This window comes from Sceloporus undulatus, chromosome 2 (genome assembly GCF_019175285.1).
Source record: "Sceloporus undulatus isolate JIND9_A2432 ecotype Alabama chromosome 2, SceUnd_v1.1, whole genome shotgun sequence".
Taxonomy (NCBI): domain Eukaryota; kingdom Metazoa; phylum Chordata; class Lepidosauria; order Squamata; family Phrynosomatidae; genus Sceloporus; species Sceloporus undulatus.
In genome coordinates this window covers 134,931,158-134,948,436 of record NC_056523.1, presented here as the reverse complement: position 1 = coordinate 134,948,436, position 17,279 = coordinate 134,931,158, and positions in this window count along the sequence as shown.

Genomic DNA, 17,279 nt, shown 5'->3' with positions numbered 1-17,279 from the left:
ATACTGTTCCATATATGTCAATGTATTATTGGCATTCAATAGTCCTTTAGAGATATCCCAGAAATAATACGCTTGGTATCTGCAGTGCAAAAGTTCCTATTAGGAGAAGGAGCATTACCTGACTTCTCTTTCATTCCCACACCTGTATGTTCATTACAGTATAACCTGTTCCTTCCTTCTTTCTTCCTTTCTCTTAACCAGGAATTTAACTCCAATGGTAAATTAACTTTACTCCTCTGCTGGTTAGCTCTCTTGGAATGAGTGTGAATCACATTCTTTGCTTTGCTCCCATTAATGGAGGCCCATCCCTCATTCAGCAGGCAAGCGTGCGAGGAACCACAGGGCTGCAGGCTGCGTATTCACTGCATCAGGAGGCTAAACAAAGACCTCATTCACTCCTGCTCTCTTTCTGCCAGCTTTCCTTTGAGCCTGCCTGCCATTTCACTCTCCCCATTCTCTCTTTCCCAAACACTGTTAGCTAATTTCATTGATAATATTCATAACATCGGGTTGGGGGATCTCTTCTTCCATTCAGGGAAGATCTCTTGTATTCTTCTTTCTTTCTTTCTTCCTTTCTTTCTTTCTTTCTTTCTTTCTTTCTTTCCTTCTTTCCCCCTCCCCCCCCCAATCTTCCTCTCTTTCTTTTCCAGGTTTCCCCTCCATCTTCTATTTAAATGGATGAGCATTTGCAGATTGAAGCCTAGCAAGGAGCAATAGTGTGGGAATGAATGAACAAACCAAGGACCTGTGTGTCTGTGTTGCTGCAGAATGTGGTCAGAACAGACATATGGACATCTGCATGTATTTAATGCTTGCTCAGGGGTCACAATTAGTAGTTTTGAAATGACTGTGTGTCATATAATCAAATTGCCTTATAAAATATATGGCAGATATAAAACACACAGAGGCTTGTTTAGCTTTTATGGCTGGCTGCAGTCTGCAAGCCACTTCCTTGGGAATAATCCCATTGACTGAAATACTTGTGGAATAAGTGGTTTATAGATAACAGCCTTTGTCTAAATGGGTTTTGAAAAGCTGCCCATTTTCACTGGGTGCAGAGCAAAGAGACCTGTAGCACCCCAAAGACTGTTTTGCTGTAGAGAACTGTTAAGATGTGTGAAAGGAAAACCCTTAACTGGGTTTGTTTGACTATTTATGGGATTGTAGTACCTGACTAGCTACTCCAAAACCCTTTTTCCTCAGCCCAGAGGCTGGATAGGAACTTCAAGAATCCACTGGAATCTCTCTCTCTCTCTCTCTCTCCCTCTCTCTCCCCCCTCTGTGTGTGTGTGTGTGTGTGTGTGTGTGTGTGTGTGAGAGAGAGAGAGAGAATATCTACTGCTCATTCTCCCTCTTTTTGAAGCTAGAAATAATGACTAGGTGTTGGATTCCTCACTACAGACTTTATCTTGCATATACTGTCCCAATATCTGACCATCTATTCATTTGCTCCATCAAAGATAAACCATTTAAAGTTTCTGTGATTTTGGTACTATCAGTTGAGAAGAAAAACAACAACTACTCTACTGATCTCCTAACTTTTAATTTGCCTTATTTTCTCCAACCTTTTCACATTGCCTTCCAGGTTTCATTCCTAGGAGCACCTCTGTGACGATATTGTAATATCACTTCTGGAGTGGTTGGGGAGGAGTTTTCTATTAAATATTAAATCAGTGGGGCAGAGGGGATGGGTGGAGGAATAAATCCCTTTTAACTGTTCTACTTCCTATATATGACAAATGGCTTAGGCCAGAATCCTCTTGGCAACTTGCACTGGTGTAGCCTGGATTATCTCAAGAACATTGTACAATCAGGTATCTCCAGTACTCATTGCACAACACTTGCAATAGCAAATCTCCTCTGAACAAATCTGGCCAAGAAAAACCCATGATAGGGTTTCATTAATGCTGCTATATGTTGGAAATGACTTGAAGGCACACAACAATTAACAACAAACATAGCCCTATATCTTATATCCAACAATGACCAATCAGATGATCCCAAGAAGCCTTGATATGAAGACATAATTGTTTGCCTGCCTGACAGGAGAAATTGGCATTTGTGGGATCATCTTCCTTTAACGAAAATGAGATGGTGATGGAATGAGCTTGCCAATGAAGTCCCTTGTGTGGGAAACTATGGATCATTCAGCAGAGAGAATGTTTTGTATGCTGGAGGTTATAGACCCAGTTCCTGGTGCCTCCAGCTAAAAAGATCCTAGACAGCAGGTGTTGAAGGAAACCTCCACTTAAGACTCCAGGGAGTCACTGCCAGTCTGAGTAGACAAAACTAGGCTAGATGGACAACTCCTTTGACCTGGTATAAGAGTGTTTCCTGGGCTCTTCTGGGGATAATATCAGTGGGGATGTAATGCCAAAGAAGCAGCCACACTGCTTCTTTTAACAGGGCACTAGACCAATCTCATGTTTTCCACCTCACTAAGTCTTCCCAGTGGAGATTCTTTTTCTTGCTCCCCTAGCAGGTTTGATTTCCTGCCGAGAAGCAAAGCGTGGAGAAAAGGTATGAGTTTTTCAGTCCACAGAGCAAGGCTCCATCACCCGAAAAAGAACAAAAATGACAAAAATAAAAATAAATGGGGGGGGGGGAGGTGTGCATACTTCAGCTTCCTTCACCCTGAAGAACACAGACAAATTGCATCAGCTGAGTTTGCTCAGCCAGTTACAATCGTTTTGCCATGTGTAGGTGCCAAGCTGACAAGAGGCCAAGCTCTTCAGCAGTGCTTTGTTTCTTGGAGCATAGCAACAGGAATAAATTCCACCCCCCCCCCCCCCCCCGCAATAGTCAGCAGTACTCAGTACATCAACAGCAGGTAGGGGACCCCCACATACACACACCTTTTAAAGGCACCAAATACAACAAATATCTAGAAAGTAACATTTTATGTTGTGGGAAGTCTATTTGGAAATGTATCTTTAAAAAAACTTGGCACTTTTCTTTTGGCAGCATTCTCAGGCTGCATGTCTGGTGTATTAAACTGGCAATGTGAGAAAAATGCTTCTATTAAGTCTTGTGGCTGACCAGTCAATTAAAATACTTCCATTCAGTCCTAACTTCAAAGTATACTTTTCTCTACCCACTAAAATAGCTAACTCACACACACACCATACTTCTGCATATATCTTCATGACTGAACCAAAACATATTGCTTCCTGAGAGACGGAACAACATGGTGCACACTCCCAAACCATGCACCAAAACTAACTGGACTTTGCATCTTGCACTATACCTGAAAGCAAGACTAGTTCAGGGGGTTCAGCTCTCATTTCTACTGCCTGAGGCAATTGCCTTACACATATTTTCCAAGTTATTTGATGCAATAACATACCAGAAAGGCTGGTACTCATGCAGCTAGTAAAGTATCCATTGGTTTTTGGCTACAAAGTATTAATATTATTAATTATTAATATTATTAATACAGGGAAACATGGGAAAGCCACACTCTCTCAGACTCAGAGGAAGGCAAAGGCAAACCCCTCCGGAAGAAATCTTGCCAATAAAACCTTGTGATAACTGCCCTAGGGTCATCATATACTGTAAACAACTTGAAGGCACACAAGAAAAACAACAACAAATTATTTATTACTTATTAGTACATTAATTAGTGCACTAATAAATGCTAAAAAAAATTAGAATTTATTAATCATTTTACCTATCACTGGGGCTTCTAAAGCTACGTACTATAGAATCATAAAATCATAGGATCATAGAGCTGGAAGAGACCACAAGGGCCATCCAGTCCAACCACCTGCCATGGAGGAACTCTCAGTCAAAGCATCCCCGACAGATGGCCATCCAGCCTCTGTTTAAAAACCTCTAAGGAAGGAGACTCCACTACACTCCGAGGGAGTGTGTTCCACTGTCAAACAGCTCTTACTGTCAGGAAGTTCCTCCTAATGTTGAGGTGGAATCTATTTTCCTGTAGCTTGCATCCATTGTTCTGGGTCCTGTTCTCTGGAGTAGCAGAAAACAAGCTTGCTCCCTCCTCAGTATGACATCCCTTCAAATATTTAAACAGGGCTATCATATCACCTCTTAACCTTCTGTTCTCCAGGCTAAATATTCCCAGCTCGTTCTTGATAGGGCATGGTTTCCAGACCCTTCACCATTTTAGTCGCCCTCCTTTGGACACGCTCCAGTTTCTCAATTTCTTTTTTGAACTGTGGTGCCCAGAACTGGACACAATATTCCAGGTGGGGCCTGACCAAAGCAGAATACAGTGGCGCTATTACTTCTCTTGAGTTCATCTTGGAGTCAGCATTAGGGCTGACTAATAGCAAAAATAATAATTTAAAAACAGATTTAAACCTATTTTAAAACCAGGTTTTAAAGAATAACGGCCCTAGGGAGCCCAGCAAGAATAGAACCAAGCCAAGCTCCCTTGACAGGGCGTTCCACAACCAAGAAGCTGCTTTAGGGGTGGTTGGCCCCATTTTGGCAGAACTGGTTCACCAGCTGAACCTTCCAGGGTGAATGGAGTTCCCTCTTTTCCTATCAAGGGGAAGGGATCTCATGGTGACAGCATTGTCTTTAAATGTGTGTGTGTGTATTTTTTCTCTATTATGGTATGCTATATTTAAATTTTCAATAGCATACTCTGAGCAACTATAGTTGATGCTTAATGTATCATGTTAAGATAGGGTTGCCACAGTAGAAACTGGAGAGGGCTCCTGTACCTTTAATGCTTGTGTAGATGAGGGAACTCAGCAGGTGTTGCTTATTATCCAGTTGCATGTCTCACTTATATGCAACCATTAAAGATACAGGAGTCATTTCCAATTTTTACTCTGACAACTCTATGTTAATGGCATTACAAATGCCTCTTCCTTGTAACATCAGTTTTGTAATTTCACCAGGGACCATCTGGTTGATATCACAAGACTTTAAGCGTCAGGTTTTGGCCCTGACGTTTCAGGGCTCAGGATAGTCCTGACCTAGGGCACAGTCACGCCACACAATTATAGGGCTGTGGTTCCACTTTAACTGCCTTGGTTCTATTCCATGGAATGATGGGACTGGTAATTTAGGGAGTGACCTTTAGAACCATAGTACATTACCAAACAAGCAAGCAAACAAACAAACAAAAAACCAGCAACCCAGGACTTCATTCTAGAACTGTGGAAGTTAAAGTGAAATAACACTATAATTTTGTAGTGTGAATGGGCTCTTGGCAGCCCTAACGCTGACCCCAAGACTGAGTCAACCCTGATACTACTCCTGACAGCTGCCCTCCACAACCTGCTATTAACATTGGGTCTCTCATTATTTCACAGTTAAATAGAGGAAAAAACCAGGTGAGAGGATCAAGGAAGAATGGGGAGCCACCTCATTCAATACATCACAGGTCTAGGCATGATGCCCAGGCAGCAAGGGCCTGGATATCATCCAGAAAACTCAGTGGTGAATTTTATTAGAAACAGAGGGTTTCTCCTCTGCAGGCATAATCTTCCTTAAAAACCACTCCGGCCTACAGCCCAAAACCTATTGTACAGATTGTCTTTCTAAGCTGAAGAAAGACTCCAAAGCTTATCATGTGCCAGCATATCTTGCTCCTCTAGAAAAGGTCAAGCTTTGCTCCTGTTTCAGTCAGAAGGCAGACGGTTGTCAAGCAAGCATTAATAATTATTTAGCATTCATATTCACTTACTAAGGATCCCTATGCTGCAAACATGTCTATGAATTAACAAGGCATCTGGCCTCTTTTACACAATATGGACAGCTTGGATCATGAAGTGTCTGAGGCAAATAAAAAGTGCCTTCCATCTGTCTCCCCAAAACATAGCTTGCTATCACCAAAGCAAACAAATTGCTCTTCCAAACATGCCCTCCCTCCCACCCCATGTGTTATTCAAACAAAACCCACAAGTGTTTCACAGGGAGCATTTCATGCGCTGGAAATTTCTTGCAGGGATGGCTTCTATGATTTGATGGAAGGAGAGAGCACAGAATAGCATAAGGAAATGAAGCTTTCTTAGTGACAAAAGAAATGTGGAAGGCAATTTCAAAAAGGAAAGAGAGAGATACGGCACCACTGGTGTTACTATTAAATTTTCTAACCCACCTGGGTTGTCTATAATTAATAGACCTCCCCCTCCAATAACTGAAAGCTCAGTTTCAAAGGCCTACAGAGAGTGGGGAGCAAAAACAGGTGCACATCTGTCCCAACCCTCCTGCTTTCTTCCAGATTGGTGAAACGGGTTTGAAAAAAAAAATTGCTTTGTGTGGCCTGTTCACTTGTCCTACTTTTGCCTCTCAAGTAGAGCATGTGCAGGCATTCCCATTGTTTTAAATATCTGCAAAATTAATTGCATCAGAGGCAAGAGTGAGAAAAAAGACATACATACCCTTCAACATTTCACACAGGAAAACTGGACCATGTGTAGCCAAATAATATCAGACTGTGGTCAAGATGATAAAGGTTTTTAATGAGGAAGAACACACAACCTAGGAGAGGTTGCTGAAGTTTGCTTTTGCCTGAGCCTACTTGGAAGGGCAAGATCCCTTCCTTGCCTCTCCTTCCCCCTCCCCCCCCAATTCACCAAATGAAAACTACTTTTGCATGTTGAACTTAGTTTGCAGCAATGGAAATGAGCAGAAGACAAAGCAGGAGAGGAGGAGAAGGAGTGAGAAATTGGGACATTTTAAAAACAGATGGAAAAGTGGGGCAATAAAAGATTAATCAGAACTGTCATTGCCAAAATGGGACAGTTGGAGAGGATAGAAATATTTTGTGTATCTCCTAGGTACCAAAAGAAATAAGTGCCTTTCTCAAACTGCTTCCAATGAGCTTCAAATTTATTTGGTCGAGCCCTGCTTTTGGCATTGTAATTGAATGAAAGAGATTATCTAGGCCCTTCTGTCCTTCCCCCCACCCCAGCCCCAGCTACACAGAAGGTTGAGATACCCTGGTGAATGGGTGAGGCTACAGTGTGGAATCAAGGTGAGCAGAAACAGCTCACATGAGCCCCGACACCCTTCCAGATACAGAAAGTTGATCCCAAATCAAACCCATTGTTCTTCTCTAGCCTTTTAATCTCCTCCTGAATTGGACTGAAGAGCTAGAAATGTTTATCACTTTTTTTTATTTCCCCGAGGATACCCCATGATAATGTAAAACCTATATTTTTTTCATTCTTTCTCTTTCTCTTGAGAATGGAGCAACTGTATATGTGATCAGGGAGCTTCTACTACAATCCTCCCTGTGCAGAATGAACAGTTTAGTAGCAGCTGATAGCATTTACATCAGCAAGGCAGTCAGTTCACTCTGAGACTTTTGAAAGTGCTATCCAAGGTCCTGAAGTATATTGCCCAATGGGTTCAGTAATTGGGAAAGCTCTTTTAAACTCTGAGCTAAACCCCAGTATGAATTGGGGTTTACTATTCCACTGACATGGAAATTACCACTGGCACAACCATATACAGTCCAACCCCTTTATCTGCTGCAGTTTCACTTACCCATGTCCAGGGAAAAAAAAAAGTCTCTCTAGACATTATGGAGGGCCTCAGTGTAACTATATGGTCAACCTCTGGTGGAAGTTGACTATAGAGTCATTCTGGAGGATCTCCAGATGCTTGAACCATGGTCAACTTCCATCAGAAATATAGCATTTACCATTATCTGTGGTTTTCACTATTTTTGGTAAGTCTGGTAACAAATCCCTTACAGACAGTCAGACTGTAACTACGACAAGGGAGAGAAACACAGAGACAAGTGAGATGGAATGTAGTTTGCACATGGCTACCTGTGCTCTAGATTTTAATTTTTTCCTTTAAGACAACATGGTCATATCAAAACAATCCAATACTCATATTCTTTCAACTTTATTGGAATACCTTCTGGAAATGATGTGGCTTTCTGGCTATTATCCATGCTGAGCACTTAAGAGAAAAAAAGACTTTTAAAAAACCCTATTAAATGAAATATAGGTATTTCTGAATTATGACATGTTATGCTGTGTAATTCTCACCCTTCACAAAGTGAAAAATAAATGTTCTTTTCTCTATCCTACACATGACTTATAATGTTGAAAAGAAAAGGCCAAACATAGGCCTGAATCCTATTACTACTCCCCAACTATAATAGGCCTATTGAATCCATTGCTAAATGGTGAATCAACATTTCAGCAAATCCACCAGTTCAATGAATCTACTTCATTTGTGACTGCTAGTGAGATTCAAGTCACACTCAGTACAAGTAGTAGCTTGACAAAAATAGTTTGCAACAGTTTGTGGCTTCATCAAGACAGATCTGAGGGTGAATAAGATCAGACAAATGGTGATTAATAGGTGTAGTAGGCATTTTGCACCAGAGAAAACCTCACATGCCCTTTGGAAATTGATAGAAGCTGGAGTTCCTAACAATCTATGGTTGCCAGGGTGGACATGGGATGGGGTTCCTGTAACTTTCATCCTTAAAAGTTCACGGAGTAAGATGAAGTACCTGTTCACCCTCACCTTCCAAACCCAGCTTTCAGCTGAAGCCATTCCCTCCCAACAAGGCTATTTCCACAGTGGAGAGTGGGAAGAGTGGACAAAGAGGTGCACCCAGCTCTGTTCTTGTCCCCAACTAAACAGAGGCAGAACAGAGGGAAGATCATATGTGTCTGTCAGATGGCCAGGTGTAGTTTTACACCATGCACAACCATTGAACAGGATTTTGGACTTGAAGTACACAAATAAATTTCACAGACTCCAGGCATCTAACAGACTGTATCTCCACAAATCACCCTGCCTGTTTTTTGATGTTTTCTGCGTAGCCTCTTCCCTCTGTCCTACGACCCTCATGGGTACCTCTGGTGGGAGAGGGTCTTCTCAGTAGCTGCTCCCTGGTGCTGGAACCCCCTTTCTAGAATGGTACTCTTTGCTTTGCAGAACAAACTGGATGTTTCTTATTTGTTGGAAAAAGACATAAAGCAGGCCAGAAAAATATGCTCAAATGCCAGTTCCATGGATACCATCCTATGTCACCCAAGTCATTTTTCAGAATCACCATAAAATCAATAAAGATAAGAAACTGATCCCCCCCCCCCATGAATAGTTCTCAAATTCTGGAGGGAGGGAGACTGATTGAGCTCAACTGTACACACTAACTACTGTGGACTTTCCATACTGCTAGCATTAGATCACACCAGATAATGTGAATAAATGTGCCCTTAATTTTATTTTTAAATTATATATTCTTGTTCATCTTAAAATGCAACCAGCATTTTGCAATATTTCTGCATACGTTTATATCTTCCCCTGATGAAGAAGGATTGCTCATCTGAAACAACCTCATTTTCCTCTCCTCTCTCTCCCTCCCCCATCAATGATCCACCACATCCTCATTCCTCCTCACACTGTGAAGGGCAGAAGAGTCTTCTTTCCAGAACTTCATGAGCCATATTTAGCCTTGAGGGAGTTGCCCTTTGGGAAATCTGTTTTTTGACCCCAATCCTGCACCCAAAGAAATCAATGTTGGCTTTGTCACTGCCTTGAGAGCAAGCAGAATCTGGCTCAGTATGCACAAGGAAAATCTTTCAAGCATGAAAGCTAATTTAAGGAGCCATCCTCCCTGCATTCAGAGAGAGAGAGAGAGAGGGAGAGAGAGAGAGAGAGAATCATGATGGATTTCAGTGTATTTTAACTGAGTTATTGTCCATTGGGGATTGAGCTAAGACCACAAACATTATTTCACTTTCTAGCAAGCTTTCCATGATGTATTTGAGTTTCAGAGCAGAAAGCTGGGAGGTTTCTGCTTTTAATAATAAGTGATCTACCATCACTCTTCAGATTCAAACATGTTAATATTGCAGCACATGCCTCTTCAAACAAAGATTTTTTATTATAATAAACATCTGAAATGTAAATCTGTTTCAGCCTTACAGAAGATAAAGGCAAACTTCCATAGAATTTTCCACTAGGGCTTTGCTCAGAATATTCTGTTTAATTGATTTTTTTTAACAAAATCTATTATGTTGCTCCAGGCTTGGTTATTGATCGGCAACGCTGTGGAGGTAATGAAGGAGCCTTGGAATCAATAAGGCAAAAGTATATCTCAAACTGTATCTGCTTCACTAGCACATCAAGGATGCAGCCAGTCAAATTCCCCAGACAGGGCTAGTAGCGCAAACCACCTCTCCTCCGGCTGCTGAGATTTATTTCTATTGGCATAAACATAACTAATGAAACCCCCTACAACTCTTGGTTTTTTGGACGCCCATAATATATTGCATTGCTGGTGACAAAATGAGCAAGGGCACAATCTGCAAAAATAAAGAAACTGAATGAAATCCTTGGGCATTTGTGAGTGGACAGGTTCATTTGTATTTTCACACACTGGATCTTGGGCTCCATCCCAGCCCTGATCTAAACATGCCTCTTATCCAGATTCTGTGTGGGCTGTTATCACAGCATTTATATTTGGTGGCTTTTTTCTGTTCCCCCATGTTGTGTCAGTATACTGCAGGCAACAGAAAGCACCAACTCATAAATATGTTGGGCGCCAAGCATGTTATCTTATCTAGTTTGCAATAATATTGTCCTAGATAAGCCACCTGGATTAGCCGAAGACTGTCTCTCAAGGAAGTGACCTCATTAAAGTTCAGGAGACCATCGAGTGTCATGAGAACAGCTGAGCTGCTATAAAAATAATAACACACTTCCATACTTCCTTATGGCTAAGGTTTTTCTCTCAATCTCCCTCCCTCTTGCTTCTTGAATTTCATACTTCAAAGCATATGATTGCTTAAAGCTGGGAAATTTGTAAATAATGTTCCTTTAATGCAGGTAGGAATAATCTGTTGACTTTCAAGGGTCATTGACTCAAAGGGAAAAATTATTGGGGGCTCCAGAGCCCAAAAATAAGACACAAGAATTGGTAGAAGAGGAATTATCACTTCACATATTAGGTCGGCTACAAGACCAAGACAAAAATAAAATCAATTTAGAATTGATTTTTGACAGCAGCTTGTAAACCCAAAAATCTTTCCTCTGTCTATGATTTCTTGATAACATCTGTGGAATTTGGCCACATGGAAAGCAATCACTTGAGAAGGTCCAACAGAATTTTAACAACTTCCACACCAGCATGAAGCTGAGCCTGGAACAAACCACACAACTCACGTTTTCCACACCACTGTGCAACCGCACAATGGGCTTCTAAGTACCATATTGTATTGATAATCCACTGATCACTACACATATGTACATGCTTCCAGTTTCCATTTAGAATACACTACCAAATATATAGCCAAGTCATCTGATACTTCTGCATCTGCTCAAACCCACAAGACAGAGGGTGCACCCATACTGCAGAATTAAAGCAATTTGACACCACTTTAACTGCTGTGACTCTGCCCTACAGAATCCCGAGGTTTGAATTTTGTTGATGTATTGAGGCTGGTCTGTCAGAGAGCTTTGGTGCTTCATGAAACTATGGGCCTGAACAGACAGGCCAAAGTAAAGCTGCTTTGGGTCACTTTGGAGGTATGCTGGTTAAATGATGCATGCGTCCTAAGAGGCCAGAAGCAGCACCAAAGCCATACTCCACTCCTAAGGACAGGAGTGCAGCTTTGGCGCAGCTCCTGGCCTCTTAAGATGTGTGTGTCATTTAAACAGCATACCTCCAAAGTGACCCAAAGCAGCTTTACTTTGGCCTGTCTGTTCAGGCCCTATAAATCCCAAGATTCTATAGAATAGAGTCATGACAGTTAAAGTGGTGTCAAACGACTTGAATTCTGCACTGTGGATAAAGATTTCTTGTACCTTGGATCAAAAACCTTGCCTGATGAAGAAACAAGTGGTGCTTTGAAAGCTTGCAACATGCATGCTGTGCATTTTGGTTGGTCCAATAAAAGTATTAATAGCGGGATACAGACCGCCAATTTGGGGCAGGCTGCAGCTGCCCCTTTGCGCCATTGGGGCCAGGGCAGCCACAGCGACAGCCCAAAGGCCCCAATATGGCACTTTTTGGGACCAGGGAGGAGCGGCAAAACGCCGATTCTCCCTGGTCCCGAAAAGGGGTGTCCTTGGGGCTTCATGCCCGAGGACACCCTGGGAGCCGCAGCCAGGGGAGAAAGGAGCCGCTCGGCCCCTTCCTCCCTGGTGCCATTCATGTGGTAATCTAGTTGCCGCGGAAACAAGGCGCCCTCCGGGAAGGAGCTCCATTTTGGAGCTCCTTCTGGTGCCACTGAAAGGGCGCCACAAGCACCTTGCGGCGGTGCCAGGACGTGACGCCCGCACTGTGCCATTTGGATGCAGTGCAGCCATCACGTCCAAATGGCGGCACCCATGTAGACTGGGCGCTGCCATTTTGACGTCCTGGCGACGTACTAGGGTTAGGGAGCATCTAAAAAGGACACTCCCGGGCAACCCTAGTACGTCGCCAGGACGTACTAAAAGGCCCATCTGTACAGGGCCAATGTTTGATGGATTTTTGATGTTATTGGATTTGCTGAACAGTGATAATGGATTATCAACATAAATTTAACCTAGACAATGATGAAATTGAAATTGTTACAAGAGATCCTGTACCTTCAATCAAACATCAAACTGAATGGAGACTGCAGCCAAGAAATCAGAAGAAGACTGAAAATGGGAAGGGCAGCTATGAAAGAACTAGATAGGTTCCTAAAAATTAAAGATATACAGCTGAGCACTTAAGTTAGTATCGTTCAAGCCATTGTATTCCCAGTCACCACGTATGGATGTGAGAGCTGGACAGTGAAGAAAAAAAGATAAGAAGAAAATAAACTCATTTGAGATGTGTTGCTTGAGAAGTGTGCTAAAGATACCATAAACAGTTAAAAGGATAAACAAATAGATTCTTGAACAGATAAAGCCTGAAATCTCCCTTGAAGCCAAGATGATCAAACTGAAGCTGTCATACTTCAGCCATATCATGAGAAAACACTACTGTTTAGAAAAGAAATGCTAGGAAAAGTAGAAGGTAGTTACAGCAGAGCAGAGGCTGGTGTTGGGAGAGTTGTGGGAGGTGAGAGTGATCAGGTGGAGGAGATAAGGAGGATGGGCCCAGGGGAGGGGCCAGAGAGGAGAGATAAAAAGGCAGGAAGAGAGTTGCACGTGGAAGAGGAGGATGTTGAGTTAGGGAGAGTGAAGGTAACTTGTAGCCCCCACAGGGCTGGAAGGCCTGTGTCCTTGCAGACTAAGTCAAGCCCTAGGCCTCTGGGACCCCATGAGGCACTCTGGCTGAGAGACCCCCAAGAGGAGGGAGACTTCTCATATCCAGGCGAAGGGAACTGGAGAAGGAGGGACCCTGGAAGGATAGAGAATGAGTGGTGGGACGACAAGGGGAGTTGTTGGGAACAAGGACCAGAACCCCAGGACTGGGAGAAATCCGAAAGGGAGCCCCTGGAGAAGCATTCTGGTGGTCACTCTACTCATGGTAGCCCGGTGGCTGAAGACGCCTGCGAAGTTCTCCAGGCATGAGGAGAGAGGCTGGTCCTTTTGTTTGTTCTGGGAATGGGACTGTTGTTTATGTTCACTTGAGCACTGTTGAGTTACTTGTTGCCATTAAAGGAGCCACAGTTACTGCAGCAGCTGCCTTGGAAAGTTTGTTTCCCACATGCTTGGATAGTGGGAGAGGGTCTTAGCTTCCGCCATGCAGCCCGTTGCTCCAGCCCCGCCCACAGTAGTATAAAGAGAGGAAGACTATAAGCCAGATGGATAGACTCAATTAGAGAGGTCACAGGCCTGAATCTTCACTAAGCAGTCAAAGATGGTATTGTTAGAAGTGGGGGAAATTGCAACATATTTTGCATGGAAGACTCAAGAAATCATAGAGAAGGCAACAGTAATGGGGTTAGACAGTTCTGAAGACTTGGGTGTCTTTGCCTTCTTGCTAATCTCATCTGCCCCCATCCATGATGCAGACTAATACTCTTAGGAATGCATTTGTTCTGCTCCTTCACCATCCCACTTCCAGATCTTCTTAAGAACATAATCAGTATAGTAAAGTCATCTAAATCCTATCCTAAATTGATATGTTGGTGTCTTCCTTCATAATTAGGACCTCACAGGCAATTTCCAGCACTCGCTACACTAGATACTAGAAAGGTAGGTAGGAAAGAAAACAGAGAGAAATGGAAGTTATGCAAAGAATGTGTCCACACTACACAGTTATTAAAGATTTTGGCTGTAGTTCAGAGGAGCACACTGGACCTGTCTTGCAGATAATTGTGAATAATTCCCCAAACTATAAATTCATAGGATGGAGCCATGGCATATCAAATGGGAGGAAAAGGTTGTGACTGTGTAATGTAGAGGAACACAAAAACAGAAAGCTGAACATGCAAGATAAATCAAAGGGCACACTTTGATCAGCTCAAAACCACAGGGTTCTTGGCATCCTTCTTGTTTCAGAGATACAAGTATCTGCTGCTAGACATTTGCTGATATCAAATGTCAAATCTGACCTCATGCTTCCAGTTTCCTTCATTTCCCCCACCAGGCATGTGAAAGACCACCAGCCATTACAATTACCCAATTATAGCAAAATGATTCCACTCAATGTGCCATGCCAGCCTCCTATGAAATCTTGGGGTTTTTAGTTTGGTTAGAGACACCAAGGGCTGAGGATTCTAAAGGTCCTTTCCTAAACTGCAAATCCCAGGATTCTGGAGGTTGTTGCCATGGCAGTTAAAGTAGAATTGTTGTGGTATAACCATGAAGGGGGTTCAGGCTGCTTTAGCAGCATCTCGGGAAGTTACTTTCCCAAAGCGAACATTTTCTTGATCCAGTCAACCCACGCAACTGCTACAATAGAGACAAACACAAAAGGGGAGAGCCTCAAGTTGAAATAAAGCTGCTCCATTTCCAGCTAGGAAATTAATCTGATTATTTTGGAAAATGTCTAAACCTAATCTGCATCTCCAAAGTTTAAAAATATGGTAATGCAATTAGTAGTGTTGGCTCTCTAATGAAAGCCACTTAAACCTCTGCAAAAATACCCTTAAAAGAGAAGGCTGAAGAGCCACTTCAAACTTTCCAAAAATGTGAAGTGCATTCTTATTCAGAAAATGCCAATCTAGTCGCTTTCCTTCTAGGGTTCAAGATTAATTAGGGTCTTGTTTAGTGCATGAATAAGGAAACAAATGAACTCTTGCATCGCACACCACTGGAACCAGTTTTTCAATCTGCCTCCTCCCCTTTTACAATTACATCCGTATCATGAAACTCTTCATTAGACTTTTCTGTCAGATGCCTGTATTAAGTCAAGCAACTGTAACAGCTGCTTCCTGCTTACCCAGATTGAAGATTATGCATTTCTTCACAAATAAAGGCAGAGGTGGGGTTTAAGGCAATAACAGGCATCATTAAAATACAACAGTTTCCAAAATCAAATGCATACTTATATTTACACTGTTTCCCCCCAAAGAATGAGCAGCTTTTTCATATTCAGAAGCATGTTATCAGTGGATTCAATTGTGCAACTGCATTACTTAAAATATATAATGTGAAAGTTGGACACAGTGATGATACACCATAACACTGCAACCAGTGTAACTCTCTGCCACTGGAAATAGTTTTTCACTAAAAATATATCAAAATTAAATGAATTTAAGTAGGACAGAAGTCTGAATGGTATCAACATGTGAAACACTTTGAAATCTATAATAAACTTGGACTTCCGGTTGGAATGGCATCATGCTGAGTGCACTTTTGATGAAAGTGCCAAGGTGCCACCTGCCACCTGCAGAATCTGCTGGTCCAGTGTCATTTACACTCACAGAAACTGTCCCTTTGGTATTGGGGACTCAGAGCAAGCTTGCAGTGGTCCATTCCCTGCCCCTTTTCTTAAAGGATCCATGCCCTCTCCCAAAATAGAATCTTGGTATATCATTCGGTTTACTTGTTGGTCAAGTCTTCCCGCTCTCAAATACAGGACGTTTGGTAACTCTATTAGGAACAAGCTTTCTAGCTCTCAAGCAAGGAACAGGTAAATTAAATACATAAATAAATATGGGACACCTGCAACCCAACACAGCACTCAATACAGCACAGTACTTTCCAGCAAGTATCTTCTTCTTTAGTCAAGTTCCTTCTATAATGTTTGCTTAGCAATAAGTTACACTCACCCAAGGTCTGTTCCATCATTAATGAAAAATTTCCTCCTTGATAGTTCAGTCAGTCTACTGATGAACAATCTCTTAATTACTGTCCCTTATTATTAGTTTCTCTTCCTGAAAGGGGTGGAAGGTTTCAGTGACAGAGTTCCACTTAGAATTTTTTTATTATTATTTTTATTTACTAAACCAGTACTATTTCACAGGACTTTGAACATTACTCCAAAAAGAAAAGAAAAGAAAAAAAGAACTCATTACTCAACTCATTACTTGGATTGTTCTCATTACCAACCTTGTCAGTGTAGATGGTTACTTTAATGTCTTAATGTTTTCTTTATCTCTCCCCACACCCCAGAAACAGTCTCACCACAAACCCAGCAGGGGCGATAGCTAGCCACCCTCTCAAACTAACCTTTTCTCCACATTGTGGTCTACTTCGCTAACAGGCTGACAGTACTGTACTCTAGAAAGCATCATGGAAATGTAATGGTATTGATTCCAGACTGCTCTCCAGAACAATAGCTTTATGGCATCCTAGTGTTCTAGTCTTCAGGGGCGCTAAAACTATAGCTCTATAGCACTTATTATTAGTGATTTCAGGAGGCTATTCAGAGTATTCTCAGCCTTTTGGAGAAATCACATCCTTCCCACAAAGCTTGGATTTAGCTTTAAAGAAAAAGTAGTAAAGAAGAAAAGGATGGTTTGGGGGTGAGAGAGCCATACCTCTGCAATGAGTAAACAGTAATGATCTCATTGAAGGAAACAAGGGAAAGGTATAGACCCACTTTTTTATGGGAAGGGTGACTGCATTTGGTGGTCATTAACACCAAAGACAACCAGTTGAAGACATATATTACATATTCATATATTACTTTTGATACTTCAACCCATAAAAATGTTAGAAAAACATTAATTAAAGGGCTCTTCTTCCCACTTCCAGGTACCAACATTCAGGTAAAGAAACTGAAAATAAGGCACAATTGAGATAAGCTCTTCTTTATTGCTTATGTTGCTCTGTTCAGGAGGAAACAATAAAATGACCTAACCAAACCAGTAAACCGTTAATCAAAAAAGGCACAAAAGTCTTGAGAAAATCTTAGCCAGCTGTTGCATGTTCACACTGGAGAAGTGGGTTCTGCCACTTGTGTCTTAAATTTTAGAGGATCATCAGAAATTTGGCCTGGAAAAAAAATGGGA